Below are 18,896 nucleotides of genomic sequence, written 5' to 3'. Positions count from 1 at the left end.
TATACACACACTTTAGGACATGATGCCAAAACTTTAAGCATCCACTGATCATAGTATAACGAACATTCTCTAATTCTGTCAAAATATATATTCTCTCAGAGAAAAAGTATAAAAGAAAAAAAAAAAAACGTTTGTGGGTTATATTCTTTCGCATTACTGGCTGGCTAGTTGCTTTAGTGATAGCATATTATTAGGTGATTTGATTCCACCTCTTTTTCTTGTACTAATTCCCTTGTTCAGAAAAAGCTGAAGTTGATTTCATTCTCCCGCTGATGTATTTGTATACGAAATCTGTATATACTATGTATGTGGTGTAACTTTGTTGATTATTTTTTGAGAAATAATTAATTATTTTATTAGTTAATTATTTTGTTAAAAAGTTTATAAAATAACATGTATAAATATATAAAAAAACATAATTAATTTTGTGGTTATCAATTTTTTGTGTTTATCGTTTTCTCTAAAAATCTCTTTTGACTATAAATAGCTTAAATTTTTGTTGAACTAAAAATAAGATACGTCTAACTTGATTATCATCGGAATGCTATGACTGGTTAAGTAGAAATAAAATTATCATCCACAAGATATTTATCCATGGATCAATTCAGATGATCTCATACTATATTTAGTTTTAATTTGTATGCATGCAATTTTATACAAATATATAACTATAATATGTATGTTCTAATAAAAATTATGTGATAATAATATAGTTTTACAATCGGTAAATAAAATTCTAAAATTCTCAATAAAAAAAATTAATCACCATACATATATATACGTGCATGAATATTTTATACAAATCTTTAAATATAGTAATTAATTATTATCAAAACAATCAAATTTTTCGCAGCCAAATGATCCAGTTTCATTATATTAATTAATAAATGTTAATTATAATTGTTAATTCAATTTGATCATATTATATTAATAAAAAACATTAAGGCCATTAAAATTTATTGATTTAAAATATTATTTAGTCATTAATTCAATTCTTTTAATCTAGTAATCCAACAACATACTTTTAACTATTAATGACAAACTGTGACAAACTGATGGCCAAAAACAATAAGAGTCTCACTACACATTTAAGTTTTTTTGACAACCAAATCCAATAAAAACCACTTTCATTACACACAGTGTGTACACACGCGTGCTTCACTAATGCAAGCATATACTTCTTTTTCGCGTGTTTTCTCTCCATTGTTGTTCTTTTATTGCTGTTGTTGTTGCTGGTTTTTTCTTTTCCTCATTTTCTTCCTAGTAATTTCGCAGTATTGATTTTTCTTTTTTTTTTTTTATTCCTCTTAAGAGAATCAAACAAGAAGAATTATGAGAAAATAAAATAAGAAGAAGATGATAAAAAAGAAGAAAAAGCAGCAGAAGATGAGGAGGAGGAAAAAGAAGAGTTTTGAATTATACATAATTTATCAGAAAAAAAATACCAAAATTCTTAACAATAACACATAAATGTCTTAGTTTTTACACCTAAAGTTTAGTACAAAAGCACAAAAATATCTTTTTTAAAGCTGCATTTTTTTTCTTTCTTTTTTTAGGTGAATGAATGTAGGTTGATCCTCTTTCTAGTAATTTTACAACATTATGTGTTTCTTCTTTTTCTTTATTTGATTTTTTTGTTTTATTCTTGTTAAGAGAGCAAAACAAGAAGAAACTTGAAAAGGCGAAACAAGAATGAAAAGATAAAAAAGAAAAAAAAGATGATAATGATGAAAAAGAAGAAGAAGAAGCATCAGAAGATGAGAAGAAAGAGGAAGAGTTTTGAATTATGCAGAACTTATTAAAATAAAAATACACCAAAATTTCTTAGCAATAACACCTAAATTTCTTAGTTTTACCCCGAAATTTTGCTACGAATGCATAAAAACTTTTATTTAATGCTGTATTTTTTTATTTATTTCTTTCTTTTAGATGAATGAATGTAGGTTCATCTTCTTCCTAATAATTTTGCAGCATTATATATTTTTTCTTCTTCTTTGTTTGATTTTTTTTATTCTTGTTAAGAGAGTAAAACAAGAAGAAACTTGAGAAGGTAAAACAAGAAGGAAAAGATGAATAAAAAGAAGATAATGATGATGAAATTATGCAGAACTTATTAGAATAAAAATACAACGAAATTTCTTAACAATAATATATAAATTTTTTAGTTTTTACACCGACATTTTGCTAAAATGCACAAAAATATTTTTTTTAATGCTGCATTTTTTCTTCTTTTTTCCTTATTTCTGTCTTTCTTTTAGTTGAATGAATGTAGGTTCATCCTCTTCCTAGTAATTTTACAGCATTATGTGTTTCTTCTTCTTTGTTTAATTTTTTTTATTTTTATTCTTGTTAAGAGAGTAAAACAAGAAAAAACTTGAGAAGGTGAAACAAGAAGAAAAAGATGAATAAGAAAAAAGGAGAAAATGATGATGATGATGATGATAAAAAAGAAGAAGAAAAAGCAGTAGAAGAGAAAGAGGAGGAAGAGGAAGAGGAAGAGTTTTGAATTATGCAGAATTTATCAGAATAAAAATACACTGAAATTTCTTAACAATAACACATAAATTTCTTAGTTTTTACACTGAAATTAATCAACTACAGAATCATAAACTATTAACGAACTACATTAAACAGATTCGAACCACACCTCACCCACTTGATTCGATTCAAAATAATAATCTAATTCTCCCTGGTTCAATTGATAGTCTGAACTTGAATCATTCATTATCTTTGAAAATAAAATACTTGTTCAAAGCTGATTTCACTATTTGATTTCAAATAAAAGAGCATTGATCTTGAACGAAGAGAATTTGGAGAACGAAGAGAACACAGAGAAAGAAGAGAATGCACATAATGCAGAAAAGGAAGAGAACGTAGAAAATGTAGAAAACGTAGAGAAAATTCGAAAAAAAAAATCCAAATAAAAAAGGTAGTTATATATATTTGCTCGCTAAGTCAAAAGTTCGTTAGAGATTGTGGCGAGTGGAGGTGAATTATGTTAAAGCTACTTTCTTAGACTTGATTGGTTAACTGACTTGGATGTAGAAATTAATTAAATCAATAATTTCTGATGGTCCTTTAATATTCCTCTATATTAATTGTGAAGTTTTATTGTAAATTCGGCTTTTGAGGCCTCCTATATTCTTATATTATGAGTTGTGTTTGGTTATTGTTTTAAAGTTTATATTAATTACTCAGTTGGTCTTTGTAGTTTCACTAAATTTTTAATTAGGTCTCTATATTTTTTTTTCAATTGGGTCCTTATACTGTTTTTAATTTTCTAATTAGGTCCTTTTCATATCAAAAATGTTAAAATTAACAAAATATTTCTCCCAAAATACATGCAGTCAAAGATCTACTTAGGTTTTTAATTATTAATACCTTCAATTTGCAAAGAAATATTCAATTAATTTTAACATTTTTTACACTAGGAAGGACCTAATTATAAAATTAAAAATAGTGTAAGGACTCAATTGAAAATAAAAAATATAGGGACCTAATTGAAAATAAAAAATATAGGGACCTAATTGAAAATTTAGTGAAACTATAGAGACCAACAGAGAAATTAAACCTTGTTTTAATTTACCATATCCATGTATGCGTAGCATGTACTTTTTTTTTCTGTGACTTAAAAGTAACAAACAAATGGAAAAGCAAAACAAAGTCCAAGGTACTAATTAAGAAGCAGGGCAATCTCGCTAAATACTACTCCCAAACTCCTAAAAAGGCGACGAAATCTCTGCTTTGGGAGAATGAAACCTCATCGCCGTCTTTGCCATGATGTTCGCCACTGTGTTTGCATCTCTCAAAATCAAATGGAGATCAACACGCCATTTCAAGCCATAATATCCCTGATTTTAAGCAACAAAGGATCAACAAACACCAGAATTATCTTGGGAATTATTAACAAGATTGAAAGCCTCCACACAATCCGTTTTACAATTAACATCTCTTTGTCCCAAATCTTAAGCTAGGAGATATCCTCTCCAAATAGCAAAGAATTCTCATTGTAGAATATTATTACTCTCAATCGTTCTTAAAGAGTCTCTTTGCCAACTCCGATTTTAGTCTCTGATAATACAGGCAAAACCAACACGATCACTAGTTCCAGAATAACTAGCATCACAATTGACCTTAAAAGTACCCACCAATGGTGAAAACCAAGAGCTACTAATTGCAGAAGGGATAGACACCCGCTGTAATTTAAAAATATTCTTAAGTTCCTTTTTTAAGGCTAAAGTTATCGTAGTCACTTTATATGGAGCCCAAGGCTCGTGGAGATTAAAGATCTCATTATTCTTAGATAGTCAAATTCACCAAAGTCCATAAAAGAATCTGAAAGGGTGCTCTTTGCTATGGAGCAAGAACCAGTTCTTCAAATCCAGAGACTGACAGGAAATCTCAAAACTAGCTGAGCTTTCGGGCAATCCCAAACGCAATGAAAAACCGATTCCTAGCAAGAAAGACATCTAAGATAACTATCTGAGGTCCACATGCCTCTCCTGAAACAAAAAAACAGCAGTAGCAAGAGCTTATCTAAGACAAAGCCAAGCCAAAAATTTGATTTCTTTTTCTAGAATAAGTTAACGCCAGAAGTAGGAAAACTACCAAAGCTCATAAGAGTTTGTTTCAGAAACCTCCAATCAACTTTGTCATAAGTTTTCTCCAGATCAATCTTAAATGCCAGGATGCCTTTCTTTGACTTAGTCTGCTTCATAAAATGGAGAATCTCTTACACAATAATGATGTTGTCAGGTGATCCCCTTCCTGGAATAAATCCTCCTTGAAGAGGACCAACAATATCCATGAGATGAGGACGAAGTCTGTTAACCAGAACCTTCGTAATAACCTTGTAAACCATTACTACAAAAAAAGGTTAAAAAATGGCTTTTTTTTTAGTAAATACGGCAGTTTGAACCGCCATTATTACCAAAAACGGCACCTCGAAGAAATGCCATTATCCTGGTCGCCATTCTGGTTATTACGATAGTTTTTAAAAACTACCACAATTACCTCAGGATAATACGACAGTTTTGCGATAGTTAAAATGGTAGTTCTAACCGTCATTTCAACCATATAAAATGGCAATTTTTAATTGTTTAAAAATGACGATTGTAACCGTCATTTTTATTAGAGTATAATGACATTGTTTTTGCATAAAATGGCAATTTTAAACCCAAATATGATAGATTTTCTCTATTTAAAATGGCTGTTTGAACCGCTATTTTTTCCTAAATAAAATGACAGATTTAATTGTCGTTTTTTCCTAATTATGTTGACAATTTTATGCTTTTTAAAATAGGATTGAAACAACCTTTTTTACCTCTTAAAATGGCCGTTGAAACTATCATTTTGACCGCATTAAAATAATTTTTTCCTATTTGAAGTGGCATTTTCGAAACTCAAACTTTAAAATCTCTTAATAACCAAAAGTCATAGCTATAAAACCAAACATCATATCATGATTTTTAATTCATACAATATCTCCAAAAATTAAAAGTCATCATTCAAAAACAAAATATCAAAGATAACATGATTTTTTTTTCAAAGTATCAAAAATAACAAAGTATTAAAGATAATATAATTCAAAAACAAAGTATCAAAGTATCCAAAAATCATGTTTCCTTGTTACTCTCTCCATAAGACCTACTCTCCAATTCTTTTGGCGATGAAATCTTGCTCTCTTGATCTAATTCCTACAACAAATGTATCATTTGTGAGCACAATAATTTATGAAAAAAAAATTACTGATTTTTCTTGTTCTTTGTAACTCTCATCTAGCAATTTTAACACATTAGCAAACATAAATAAAGTTCAGATTCTTTTCTTTTTCTTTTTAACTCTGATCTAGCGATTCTAACTCAACCATGTACTTTTATTCCCCTTTTAGAACATATATTAAATTAGAACAATCATATCAACATATATTTGCCTCAAAATAATCATAATTAGTATAAATTAGTGTAATAAATGGCATATTCTATCAATAACAGCAAATAAATTTAAAATAATAAGAACATAAATTTTGTTTGTACCTGAAAAACTTGTTAATTAGGAAACATTACAGCTAATTACACCAGGATCTTACCTCCTACCTTAGATGTAATATAGGAAACTAGCGCTTGCAATTGCACTTTGATAATATCCAATTCTTCTTGTACATTTGGACTACAAGTGAATGATGTGCCAATATCATTTGAACAATCTAAATTCATTTGACTAATTCTTGTAGTGTTATTCTTAAAAGTAATTGTTGGGATAACCCCCATGCCTAAACCTCAAACTCAACTAGTGTGCTCTTCCCTAAGAACTACTCCAAGAACACCAAGAGGAGAATTAATAGTTGATTCCACTATTTGTTGAGTGCTATGTGCTTTAATTTTCTCTTACATATATAAAAAAGAAAGAAGAACAATCAAACATAGTATTATCTTATAAAAAAGAAAGAAAAAAATACAAACAAGTTACTTATTGCACTTTAACCTTACCACTATTTCTTTAGCCTTTTCATTAACATAATTTTCATCTTTTTTCTTGTGAGAGATATCCCATATTTGAACCCTACTAATTTCTTTTATAGTCTCTTCTATCTAAAATTTGAAATATATATATTCATGAGGATAAAAACAAGTTTAAAAAATGAAATTTAGCACCTGAAGTATATATATTAGAAAAATTACTATATCATCTCTGCTCAAGCTCTTGTTTTCTACTGGATTGTCTTCTTCATCTCCAAGTTGAAATAATGATGGGTAGAGCGAGTAATGTGGCTGGGAGCTCAAATAACCCACGCTCTATTGGAAGCGTTGCTAGGGGAACCACCAAAAACAGGGAGTCTCGTTTGCCAGATTGGTATGGATGCGGCTCACAATCGGTTCGCGATGGTCAGGAACTGATACTAACCCAGGGAGGCCTTTCTTTGATTGTCCAAACTACAATGTAAGTGGTTATTCTTTATTGTTGTGTTTCTGTATAAAATCTTTCACTTCCAACCTTTTTTGGGTGTAAACTGTAAGTAAGAGGTAGTATGGGCTATTTCTGTGGGCAGATAAAATTCAAGAAGAAAACATGACAATAGTTAATGGCAGAGCAGGTGTTGACAACGAAAAGTGGAAGATGAAGATTCTTGAAAGCTTAGAAGTCTAGAGTTTGAAATTAGGATTCTGAAAATGGGTGGGACTGTGTTGTTTGTATGTATGTTTCTGGTTACTGAAGTTATTTTATTTGTAAAGTGGGATAGACAATTTAGACAATTGTATCTTGCTAAAAACAAATGAGAGGTGCATATTCACATTATGTGACTGTAAATATTTCTGGTTTGCAATGAAATGAAAATGAATTGTGTTTGGAATTACTCTTACTTGCACATCAGGGGACAAAATAAAACCAAAAATCTAATGTCACGGCCCAAAATGAGCCATGATCGGCGCTTAGGAAAATAATCCCCAAGCAAGCCTAACCGACTCAAATATAAGTTGAATAAGAAAATTACAAATATTTGAAATAAATTTACAATGTTTAAAATGAATAATTACATATTTTTAACAAACAAAAAATAAAATAAATATGAGTGGATCCTGCCTGTGACATATGGAGCATACAACGTCTAGGAACTCAACAAGGAACAAATACCTATTGTAGATCATAATTCTTGGATAGAGAGCTCACATATTCAAGTATTTATTCCTGAAAAATATTTTTAGAAAAACGGAATGAGTTTTGCAACTCAGTGACTAGACAATACATTTATAATCCACATGAGACCGTATAACATTATTATTAAAGTAATTTCTTAATTAGAAAATAGTAATTGATCATAATAAGCGAATCAATAAGGGAGTTCTCATACAGAAATCAAATCAAAAGTCCACACTTGGGCGGCTCCACCTCAATGGGTAGCCCTTTCCTCTCGTGTGTCCTAACAGAATAACAGATCTAACGTGTGGCCTACACGTTAGGCTAGCAACACCCCTGCTAGCTGGAGTCTGAGTTAGATGCATCTAAGTTAACGTCATAACCGCCGTTAACTACGGTTTTCTAATACGAGCCTCCCAAACCAATTCAAAATACATATTTTCAAATATAACAAATTCTTCAGTCTTGCAAACATATGAGGTATCAAATTAAATAATACTTTCTCATAAGAAATATTTTCTAATCATAACTTCTTTGATCATAAGTAATTTCAAACACATTTCACAATTTCAAAGTCAGTAAATACTAACAAATACTTCAATGCTTCAAAAGTATATATTCGAATAAAATCAAATATTCTAAAATAATATAAAACTTCATCAAACATATATATAGTCTCATGTAAAATTTCTAAGATATGAACTTCATAAAAATATATATATTTTTTTTCAACTATAATAAATCAATTATTCTAATCAAATCAAAGTTCTTCAACAATAATTTTATAAATATAATTAGAAACTCAAAATAGCATGAATCATAAAGAAAATTAACGGTTATAAATGTAAAGCCTACTCACAGCGTGGTCCTAAGAGACCGAATAGACCAAACCCGGAGTGCCGAATTAAAGGGTACGAAAGAGTGCAGAATTTGGATTGGGTAGTAGCAACAATTTCAATTCTCACTGCAGTAATGCCAACAGCCCTAGTAACAATAACATGGGACAACCACGGTAACAATGACAGCAAATCCAACAGCCTATGGTAGTTTAAAATTGAGCAAAGGCAGAAAGGGGTATTAAGCAAGGTAGGAAAGAGTCAATAATAAGGCTTTACGGCAAGATAAGGTAGAACAAGATGACTCTTACCAAAGAAAACAAGGGGATGGAGCATTAGCAGTTCCGGTGACCCTCTCCAACGTCGACGGTGAAGGACACAACAGAATAACGGTGGCGGTGGTTCCTCTCCTCTGGAGTGACTCCCGCAGCAACACTACAAGCTCTGACGAACAGGGGAGAGGTAGGGGTCAGCCGCAATGGAGCAGAGTAAAGGCGGAGATAGCTTCGGGTCTCCGTCCGACGCGGCCCCTTCAACGGCGATGACCGTAACTCCAGCGATGAGTCCCAGCAGCGATGATAGTGGTGCTGCCTTCTCTTTATCCATCTCTCTCCTTATTCGTCTCTCCCTCTGCCTCTATAACTCGACAGCGGCGACGGCTTCTCTTTGCTTTGCCAGTGCCGTCATCTTCTTCTCTTCTTCCCTCGGTGACTTTCTCACCCCCTTTTCTCTATTTCTTTTGTTCAGACTTCAGAGTGTATGCTTATGTGAGAGTAAGAGTGTGTGGGTTTAATTTAGGCATTAGGGTTAGGTTTTGGTAAAAAGAATAAGGGTAGTGTAGGAATTTTGATAAAATTAAAGGATAGGGTAACAATAAAAGAAATCAAATATAAAATATTTCAGAAAAAGTTTGGGACGTTACATTCTATCCCCCTTAAAAGAATTTTCGTCCTCGAAAATTAATACCGTATGAAAAATGTTGCATGGTTTTAGCCTTCTACCAAACATGAAAAAGAAGTATAATCGGGTGTTAAAATTTCAAGATAGATGTGTGTTAAAACGATACGGTTGGCATTCACCGACTCTCGTTCCATTGACAACTCAAATATACATAACACTCTTCACTTCTTCGTCAATCTCCTCAAATACAATCTTACTTTATAATCTCCTTGGTTTTGTAGTATACATCCATGGAAGCAATCAGTCTTATTTCAAGTCTTAGAATTACAACTTTCTGAACTTCTGCATCAATAAGTTATGTCCTAATGAACTAATATATCGCTTGCTATCTGAAAATCGCACGTGACACCGAAACAAGCTCGAGTTTACTCAAAAGGATACAAAACTTAGAAAGAGAAGAGCAACATCACAAATGAGGTTCGCAAGAATTTGGAAGGATGCGTAAGATCACAATTAAGCAATGATGTATAAAAACAGTTAAGTGTGCCAGAAAGAGAGTCAATTACATCCTAACAAGAAAATCTGAATCGAGGAGCTTTGATAGAAACAATAAAAAAAAATGGAATATTAGGTCAAAACAAGTTCAAGTTGAATCAACTAAGCGCAAAGTTCACGAGAGATGGCTACTATAGTCCGTGACAATGTTCACAAAGATTTAAGAGAATGAATAGAAACACAATCAAATAAGCCAATCTTTGAAAATCAAAGAAGAAAAACATACAAGGTCTAAAGTTTATAATATTTATAGACCAAAATAAGAACACTAGGACAAATGAAGTTAAATAAAACAATAGGAAGTAACGATACTATAGACAAGAAAAACTGAACAACAACTAACATACAACGTAAATAAAGTACCAACAATAATTGTATATCAAAGTTCCAAACAAGATAAAGACAATAACAGAGGAGCAAAACAAAGCAGCGAATTGAAGATTTGACCGCACCTTTTAAAAAGACAATTGAACTGTTATGAAAATTAAAAACAGTAATTGTCACAAAAATTAACATGCTCATTTTTTTTTATCTAAAATTCTTTGACAAAGTCTATTTGAATTAATTTTTGCCATAACCTTGAATATTAAATATGCCATAATAAACTTTAATAACTTTTGACTATAAATAATATATAAATAACGTAAAACATGCGAAAATATAAGCAATCATTTCATTATCCTCAAGGCCAAAATTCACCAGTACATTTAACTCTTTTTTTTTTGTTGTTGTAAAATAAAGTTAAACGATTTCCTATAATCATGAAGCTAGACTTAGTATGAAGTTACAAATAATTTCACATATAAGATAATAATAAAAATAAATAAATTAAAAGTTAAAGTATTAGCGATTAACACACTAGGATCAATTATAATAACTACCCCTTTTCTTTTACATCTCCAATTATGAATTTGTTTTTAACATAATCAAGACACGTAGCAAAAAAAAAATTTAGAAAAATTAGTATGAAATCAGATTTCTTGTAAAGATAAAACACCCAAAAAAAAATTCATATTCATAAATAGTTAATTGAACTTAAAGTTCACGAGTTAAAGACAAACTCAAATGTATACATATATATCTTTATCGTTGTTTTTTTTTATATATAAATAAATGGAAAACAGACATGCAAGTATAACCATGGTTATAGAAAAAGGCTGACTATCTTTTATGTGAAAAGGAGAACAATTATAAACTATAAGTTGCCAATTGTGAACCAGTCATTCTACATACACTGAGGCACATATTTTATATAGACAAATATATATATCTGTTTTGCAACAGTTTTCAACTGATATTAATGGCTCTTAAAAAGTTAATATGCACAAGAATAAATAAAATAAAAATCGGAGCATATAATAATCATCACTGGTTGGAGGAAGATGTGAAACCCGTGTAAAAGAAATTTCTCAAAAGAAAAAGGAAGGAAAAAAGCTTAAAGTAATGGTGATGTTTTATGTATACAATACACTCTGATAGAAATCAAAATGCCAAATGCTAAAATATTTTAACAATTTCAAAAAGAGTCAAGAAATATAATAATTAAATACTTAAATGAGTGCAGAGCAAGAGAACTCAACTTCCATAATCGTGACATAAAGGTTAATGATTAAGATGCAAAGCAAGGAAATATTCAGGTAAATACTCAATAATACTAATAATAAAATTAGCAATAACTTTGTTACAAGAGCAAGGACATCTTAAACTACTAATCTTCCAAAAAAAAAAGTTTATAATAATTAGTTGAATATAATAAAGAGAAAAACTCATATAAATAATTTATTCAGCTTAAAAAAAATTGGATATCTAGTCCTTTTGTCGGAAATTGCTAGCAATTCTTTCCAATATCTAAGACCTACAATCCCAATCTCACAAGGGCAATACAAACCAAGAAAAACAAATCTTCTAATTATCTAAGAATAAAAATAATGGTTGAGAATAAGATGATTTTCAAAAAGCAAAGGGTTAAGAAAATTCTCAAGTTTCATATCTTAGCCGAAAGCAAAATTCATTTTATAATCACCATCTAAAAGGCAAATGCTCACAATCTTTCTCTCAACTTATCAAGTTAAAAATAGTTCCTGACAGAAAAACCATATCCAAAAACAAAGAACCATAACGGAACCAGAATATCAAATTAGAAAAGCACAATCAAACTTAGGTCAGAAAAGACTTTTGATATAGCGAACTGATCACCCAATTAATTCACTACACTTAAGCAAAGAAAATCACCAATCACACAAACAACATCATATGTTTCATCACATAGTTCTTCTTCTTGAGCAACTAGATAACAATTTTCAAAATTATTGATTTATAAAAAAGAATCAAAGGCAAATCAAAATTATGTTATAATTTTAAAGATTATCAACATAAGAAGAAAAATTTCAATATCGCTTATCAAATCCAAAACAAAGCATTTCGATCAAAACTCAACAAATCCATGAAATCTACAAATCCAAATACTGTTCTATAAAAGAATTAGATAGCAATTTATAACAAACATCGATCGAATTTTCTAAATAATGCATGATATCTTGACTCAGGAATCATAGAGCATACGAAGACGAAAGAAAAAAAATTAAAGCAAACATTCACAAAATCGGAAAAAAAATCAGAACTAGCTACAAGAGAAATCACAAACCGAAACCAAAGCTGAAACCATTGCAAAAATATGTTCGAAAAAAATTTACCAAAGGTTAAGTCTAGATTAGATACAAAAGGACAGGAATAGTAAGAAGTGGCAGAAGACGCATGATCACAATAATCAGAAGACAACAATGACAAAGGACAAAGAGGACATTTCTATAGGCCTTTGATAGTGTCACAATTTGTACAAATAGGCGCGCTTCTATTTATACAATTGTGATCCTACCATAGGACACTTGCTCCATATTTCACAGGTTAACCTAAAGCTCTGATACCACTTTGTCACGGCCCAAAATGAGCCATGATCGGCGCTTAGGAAAATAATCCCCAAGCAAGCCTAACCGACTCAAATATAAGTTGAATAAGAAAATTACAAATATTTGAAATAAATTTACATATGGTAGTTTAAAATTGAGCAAAGGCAGAAAGGGGTATTAAGCAAGGTAGGACAAAGTCAATAATAAGGCTTTACGGCAAGATAAGGTAGAACAAGATGACTCTTACCAAAGAAAACAAGAGGATGGAGCATCAGCAACTCCGGTGACCCTCTCCAACGTCGACGGTGAAGGACACAACAGAATAACGGTGGCGGTGGTTCCTCTCCTCTGGAGTGACTCCCGCAGCAACACTACAAGCTCTGACGTCCCAGCAGCAACACTACCAGCGGTGAGCTTCAGCGAAGGCAATGTCTCCGTCCGACGCGGCCCCTTCAACGGCGATGACCGTAACTCCAGCGATGAGTCCCAGCAGCGACGATAGTGGTGCTGCCTTCTCTTTATCCATCTCTCTCCTTATTCGTCTCTCCCTCTGCCTCTATAACTCGACAGCGGCGACGGCTTCTCTTTGCTTTGCCAGTGCCGTCATCTTCTTCTCTTCTTCCCTCGGTGACTTTCTCACCCCCTTTTCTCTATTTCTTTTGTTCAGACTTCAGAGTGTATGCTTATGTGAGAGTAAGAGTGTGTGGGTTTAATTTAGGCATTAGGGTTAGGTTTTGGTAAAAAGAATAAGGGTAGTGTAGGAATTTTGATAAAATTAAAGGATAGGGTAACAATAAAAGAAATCAAATATAAAATATTTCAGAAAAAGTTTGGGACGTTACATCTAATATAGATCAATTCAAGAAAGTTATAGTTCATATTCATAATGTAAAAAATACATCCAAAAAAGACATTATAGAGCTAGAACAATGGTCACCAAGTATATCAAAGTTGTCAAAATATAAATCTCATAAATTCCAAACACTAGGATCCTAATTAAGAAAGCATACAAAGTAAATAACTTAATCAAAATAGATAAACAAAGACACTATCTGTCCCTAAACATAACAATGTAATTCATTAATTTTTGGTTCTGGGTGGCTTGAATCCAAGAGTAGGCAGAAATCGGATTAAATTTGCAAGTCTTGATACAGTTTCCTGTGTTGCACCTTGCATGGGATTAGGTGGATTGGTACTTGCTGGTGGAGTGATTGCAGGTGGGATGTTGGTGGTGGGTGGTGGCAGGTAGGGTGCTTGTTGATGGAGTGCTACTTCTGGGTTTGGACAACTTCCTTTTAGAAGGGAGCTTGGTTAGCCAAACAAGAAGGGGTTGCACCTATATATAAAACATGTGAAGTGATTAATAAAATTTAAAAGAGTGTTGAAGTAATTATATATATATGTGTGTGTGTGTGTGTGTGTGTGTGTGTGTGTGTGTGTGTGTAACTAATAATATAAACCTGTTGAGAGTCATCAGTTTCTAACAAAACGGACTGACTAAGATCAAGCTGAATTTTGACCTGAGACTGTGGCACAGGTGTGGCATCACCACCATCTACAATAGTAGTTGGAGCAGAATTATTGACCTGGCCTCTATTAGTATCATTAGCAGCAGCCGCTGCAGCAGCTATAGTAGCTGATTCTAAGTCAACAGCCCTCTTACCACAATTTCTTTTGGTGTGACCTATTTCACCACAGTAGCTACAATGTCCTTTTTTATACTTCCTTTTAGGGAGGTCTTGTGTTTCGTGTCTATAATGGTTCTTTATCAGCATCCTTTCTTCTTCTTTTCTTAATTGGCCCTGACTTCTTGTTGAATTTTAATGCTTGAGGTTTGTTATGTGGTAATTTTTTTCACAGTACTTTACCAAGAAGTAGATTTATATGGAAGGCATATTTGTTGTTGTATGCTTTTATAGTTAACTATTTGTGACAAAATTCGCCTGGCCTTTTACCAGTCCTTGCCAATGCAACAAATGCATGCACACATGGCATTCCTACACAAAAATTCACTTCCATAAATAAAAGTAATGGCAATAGTAAGTCATGGATAAAATAACCAAAAAACATGCATAAAAGATATACTACTTAGTTGCCAAAAACTGCATGTGCATAACCTCTTGCCTAAGTCCACAGCCATATTGGTCGGCCAGCTATGAACTTCAAGTTTCTCATCATTTGTATCACCAGACCACATGGAAATCTAATTTTTTTTTCTTTTCTTATCTTTTCCAACCTGCTCCGCTATATTGGAGGTAGGATTCAAATGTTGTTCCTCATCTTCACCTTGTTTCTGGCTATAGATCTCATGGCATACATCATCACCTCCTCTAATAGTATGATAATAGGCTTGACTCTAGGTTCTTTGATCTGTGAGTTGAAAACCTCACAGGCATTATTATAGATGTTGTATATTTTAGGTTATTACTAAAAAATGTCATGCTCCATGAGTTCTTTGGCCATTTGCAAAGATAAGTCTATGCATCTTTATTTATCCTTTCCATTTTTTTATCCCTTCAATGAACCCTTCTTGAGTGGTACACTTTGCACACTCCCAAAGCAACCCTCTAAACTCATTATCCTTCCATTGTTTGTTGAAGTTCCTTGATAAATGCCAAACACAGAATCTGTGATGGACATTTGGAAACACATCCTGAACTACATGGAGAAGTCCCTACATAACTAAAAAGTCAGTAGTAAAATTGCTAATTGAGACTCAAAAAGGTCTCTCAAATTGCATTAATGAACTTAGAATGGTCCCTAAAGTTGTGTAAGTGACATTACATTGACCCCTCAACAGAGAACAAATACAATGATTGGTCCATATGGCAATATAAATAAACAATAATAATAGAATTATACAGCAGCAGTGCTATATAGCAATAGTTAAGAATTACCATTAATTAACACAAAATAATAAACAACCTAAATAGAATTATGCAGCAGCAATGCTATATAGCAAGTCAAGAACTACCATTAATTAACACAAAATAATAAACAATAATAACAGAATTATGCACCAGTAGTACTATATAACAATTGTCAAGAACTACCATTAATTAACACAAAAAAATAATAAACAACAATAACAGAATGTTGCAACAGTACTATAAAGCAATTGTCAAGAACTACCATTAATTAACACAAAAGGTATTCCATTAATTTTCAAAAAATCTCTCTGAAATGGCTGACCACTTTTCAAAATTGATTAGAAATACTACACAATCAGTGGCCAATTTTCCACAAACTCCTGCTAGTAGTCAAGCTGCTTCTCATATTACTGCATGTTGTTTATCAAAATTGACAACTATGGACAAATCTTCTGGCAAATTATGCACATCCTTCACTAATAAATGAAGGCATATACTAACTTTGTACTCGTCTAAAATATGCAAATGAGTATAAATAAATGAGTGCTGAAGAAGCATACACTTTCAGAATGAACGATTTATTAAAATTATTTTATAAGGTATGGAGATGGGACGAAAATGAGAAAAGCGAGTCTAGAAGGGTTTGGTTGGAGTGTTATGGAGTTCCTTTACATACATGGTCAAGGAATACTTTTTGCAGGATAGGAGAGCAATGGGGCGAAGTAGTGGAGTGGGATAATCTAACGGATTCGTGTAATTCCTTCAGTGTGGGTAAAGTTCTAATTGATACGTGTGTTTTTGATATGATTAACGAATGGATTCACGTTACAATAGGGACAAGTGGTTTTGACGTCCTTGTAAGAGAAGTGGGTGGAGAGGTGTATAGAGAAGAATGCTTTCGAAAAAGTAAGGAGGAGATTGGAGACAAGCACATGATAAATATAGAAAAGATGCAGCATGGAAGTTCTAGTGGTATATTGAATCATGGAGATGAATGGAGGGTGGTGGATTGGGATCAGGTGGCGGTGCTAATGACGGTAGATCTCAGGAACGACGAACAAGATAAGGACATAAAGGTAATTTCATGTCTGGATTTAAATGAATGGAATTATAAAATTTCAAATTCGTATGACGGGAACGGAATTTATGCGGCATTAATGGACAAGGAAGATTCTCAGGGGTCATATGGAATTAATAAGGATCTGGATTCAGAGGCAACGGTATCTAATAATTATGAGGAAGGTTTTGATTGCCAAATATGTGATAACACAAGGCATGATAGTGGGCAGGGAAATAATAGGCCCAATAAGGTGATTATGGAGCATGATTGTTGGGTAAGGGACAGGGCCTGTTGGACTAGGCCTGCGGCTGGACTCCCAAACCGGGTTAGGTCTGTCCCAGTTCCAACCTTGACCCGGCAGAACCAAACTCCCCTGAATCAGTTTCCTGTGAGCAAGGCGGCTACAGGTGTTGGCAACGAAGACGATAGGACGCGTCAGGAAGGCGAGCAGGTTCTCGGACAACCAGCGTCGGCAGTAAGGGAGTCTCCCACTGTGCCAATCCGACAAGGAAGGTGTTAATTGACCGCGGGTCCGGAGCGTGGAAGCATGAATGTTCCAGGGGGCGAGCCGCGGAACCCGGTAGAAGATTGCTGGGAACAGCAACGCGAAAAAGGAGGAGGGTGCACAGGTTGCAGTGGCTGGTGGGCTTGATGAAGAGATGACCTCTACGGAGGAAGCAACCATTGAAGAGGGTGAACGAAGGCTTATGAGGAAGGACATGGCTTTGAACACTGAGCCTAAACATGCTCAACGGATCACCTGTAACTTGGACGAATCAAGGAAAAAGCGGATTGCAGGAACTACGAGCCACGGTAATGTCGATGACAAAATCCGAAACTGCGATGCATCAGAAGCGGTCTAGCAACTTCGAGGCAAGTCCGGGTTGGGGCTGGAGGAGGGAGAAATCTTGTTGCATGTATCGACTCGGAATGGTAACGGACAAGAGGAAGCAAGTGAGAAAGGTGCACTTTCAGATTCAGAGATGCAGGATCAATTGGATGGTGGTAGGAAACTAGATTCTGAGGAACAGAGGCCGAGCTAGGAAGAGGAGATGGCTGAGAACAAAGAAGCTTGGAAACTCGCTATAGAGTCAGGTGCTCAGTACAGTGATGAAGAGGATATTATGGCTATTTTGCAAGAGCAGAATGAAGCAATCGCTATGAAACGACGATAGGCTAAGCAAAAAGAAAAAGCTCGAAGAAGTCGGCCAAAAAATCGTAAACAGGTGTGTAATAATTTGGTCAAATGATTTTTTGTTCTTGGAATATACAGCGGTTGGGAGGTGCTGCAAAAGTTAGTATGCTTAAGCCTTTCAAAAATAAATTTAGGTTGGAAATGTTGGGTTTGATAGAAACAAAAAAGGAGTTAATACCTAAATTTGATGTTGTGCGTATTTATGGAAGTGACAGAGCATGTTGGGAGTGTGTTAGTTCCATTGGGACTTCTAGAGGGTTATTGCTAATATGGGATGAAGAGGCTTTTAAACTATATAATTGCTATAAAGGGGATAAATGGCTGTGCATAGAAGGGGTTGTGGTAAAAGATAACTTTCACTGTGCTATTTGCTTAGTGTATGGACCGCATGAGAGGGCTGAGAAGATCTCCATGTGGGAAGAATTGAGTTATATTGCAGGATTGTGTCAGGTGCCGCTCTGTTCTTTAGGAGATTTTAATGAAATTTTGCATGTGGAGGAAAGGAAAGAAGCAACTACATTACCAACGTCGGCGGCAGATTTTAGAACATAGATAAATGATATGGAGTTGTTTGATTTGGCACTGAATGATCGAAAGCATACATAGTTTAGGGGGCAGTCGTGCAGTCGTATCGATAGAAACCTAGTCTCTTTGGGGTGGCTTGAAGTGTACCCAGAGACGCGTCTACAGGGTGGTCCGAGAGATCTTTCAGATCATTGTCCTTTAGTTATGGAAAACATAGGAGATGACATAGGAGTTGTTATGCCTTTATCGTTCTTGTCTTTATCTTACTTTATTCCACTTGAATGTTGAGCTTTTACTTTAAAAAAAAAAATAAATGAGTAATTGAGTGACTAAAGAATCGGTAAAGTACTTCAAAAAAATACTTGTACATACATATGGCATCAAAAGTCTAATAATGCTTAGACTCACGTCCAC

General features: G+C 33.4%; 1 long non-coding RNA gene across 1 annotated transcript in view; it reads right to left on the bottom strand.

Annotated features, from left to right (window-relative positions):
* LOC110267446 overlaps positions 1-7,935 on the bottom strand; it is a 13,441-nt gene extending 5,506 nt beyond the window's left edge. Inside the window, exons 1-2 of the long non-coding RNA XR_002355085.1 lie at positions 7,388-7,935; positions 1,016-1,021 (exon numbers count right to left, since the gene is read on the bottom strand). This is a non-coding gene — a long non-coding RNA (uncharacterized LOC110267446). The remainder of the gene's footprint in view (positions 1-1,015; positions 1,022-7,387) is intronic.

This window comes from Arachis ipaensis, chromosome B10 (genome assembly GCF_000816755.2).
Source record: "Arachis ipaensis cultivar K30076 chromosome B10, Araip1.1, whole genome shotgun sequence".
NCBI classification, from domain to species: domain Eukaryota; kingdom Viridiplantae; phylum Streptophyta; class Magnoliopsida; order Fabales; family Fabaceae; genus Arachis; species Arachis ipaensis.
This window is presented reverse-complemented; position numbering and strand designations above follow the sequence as displayed.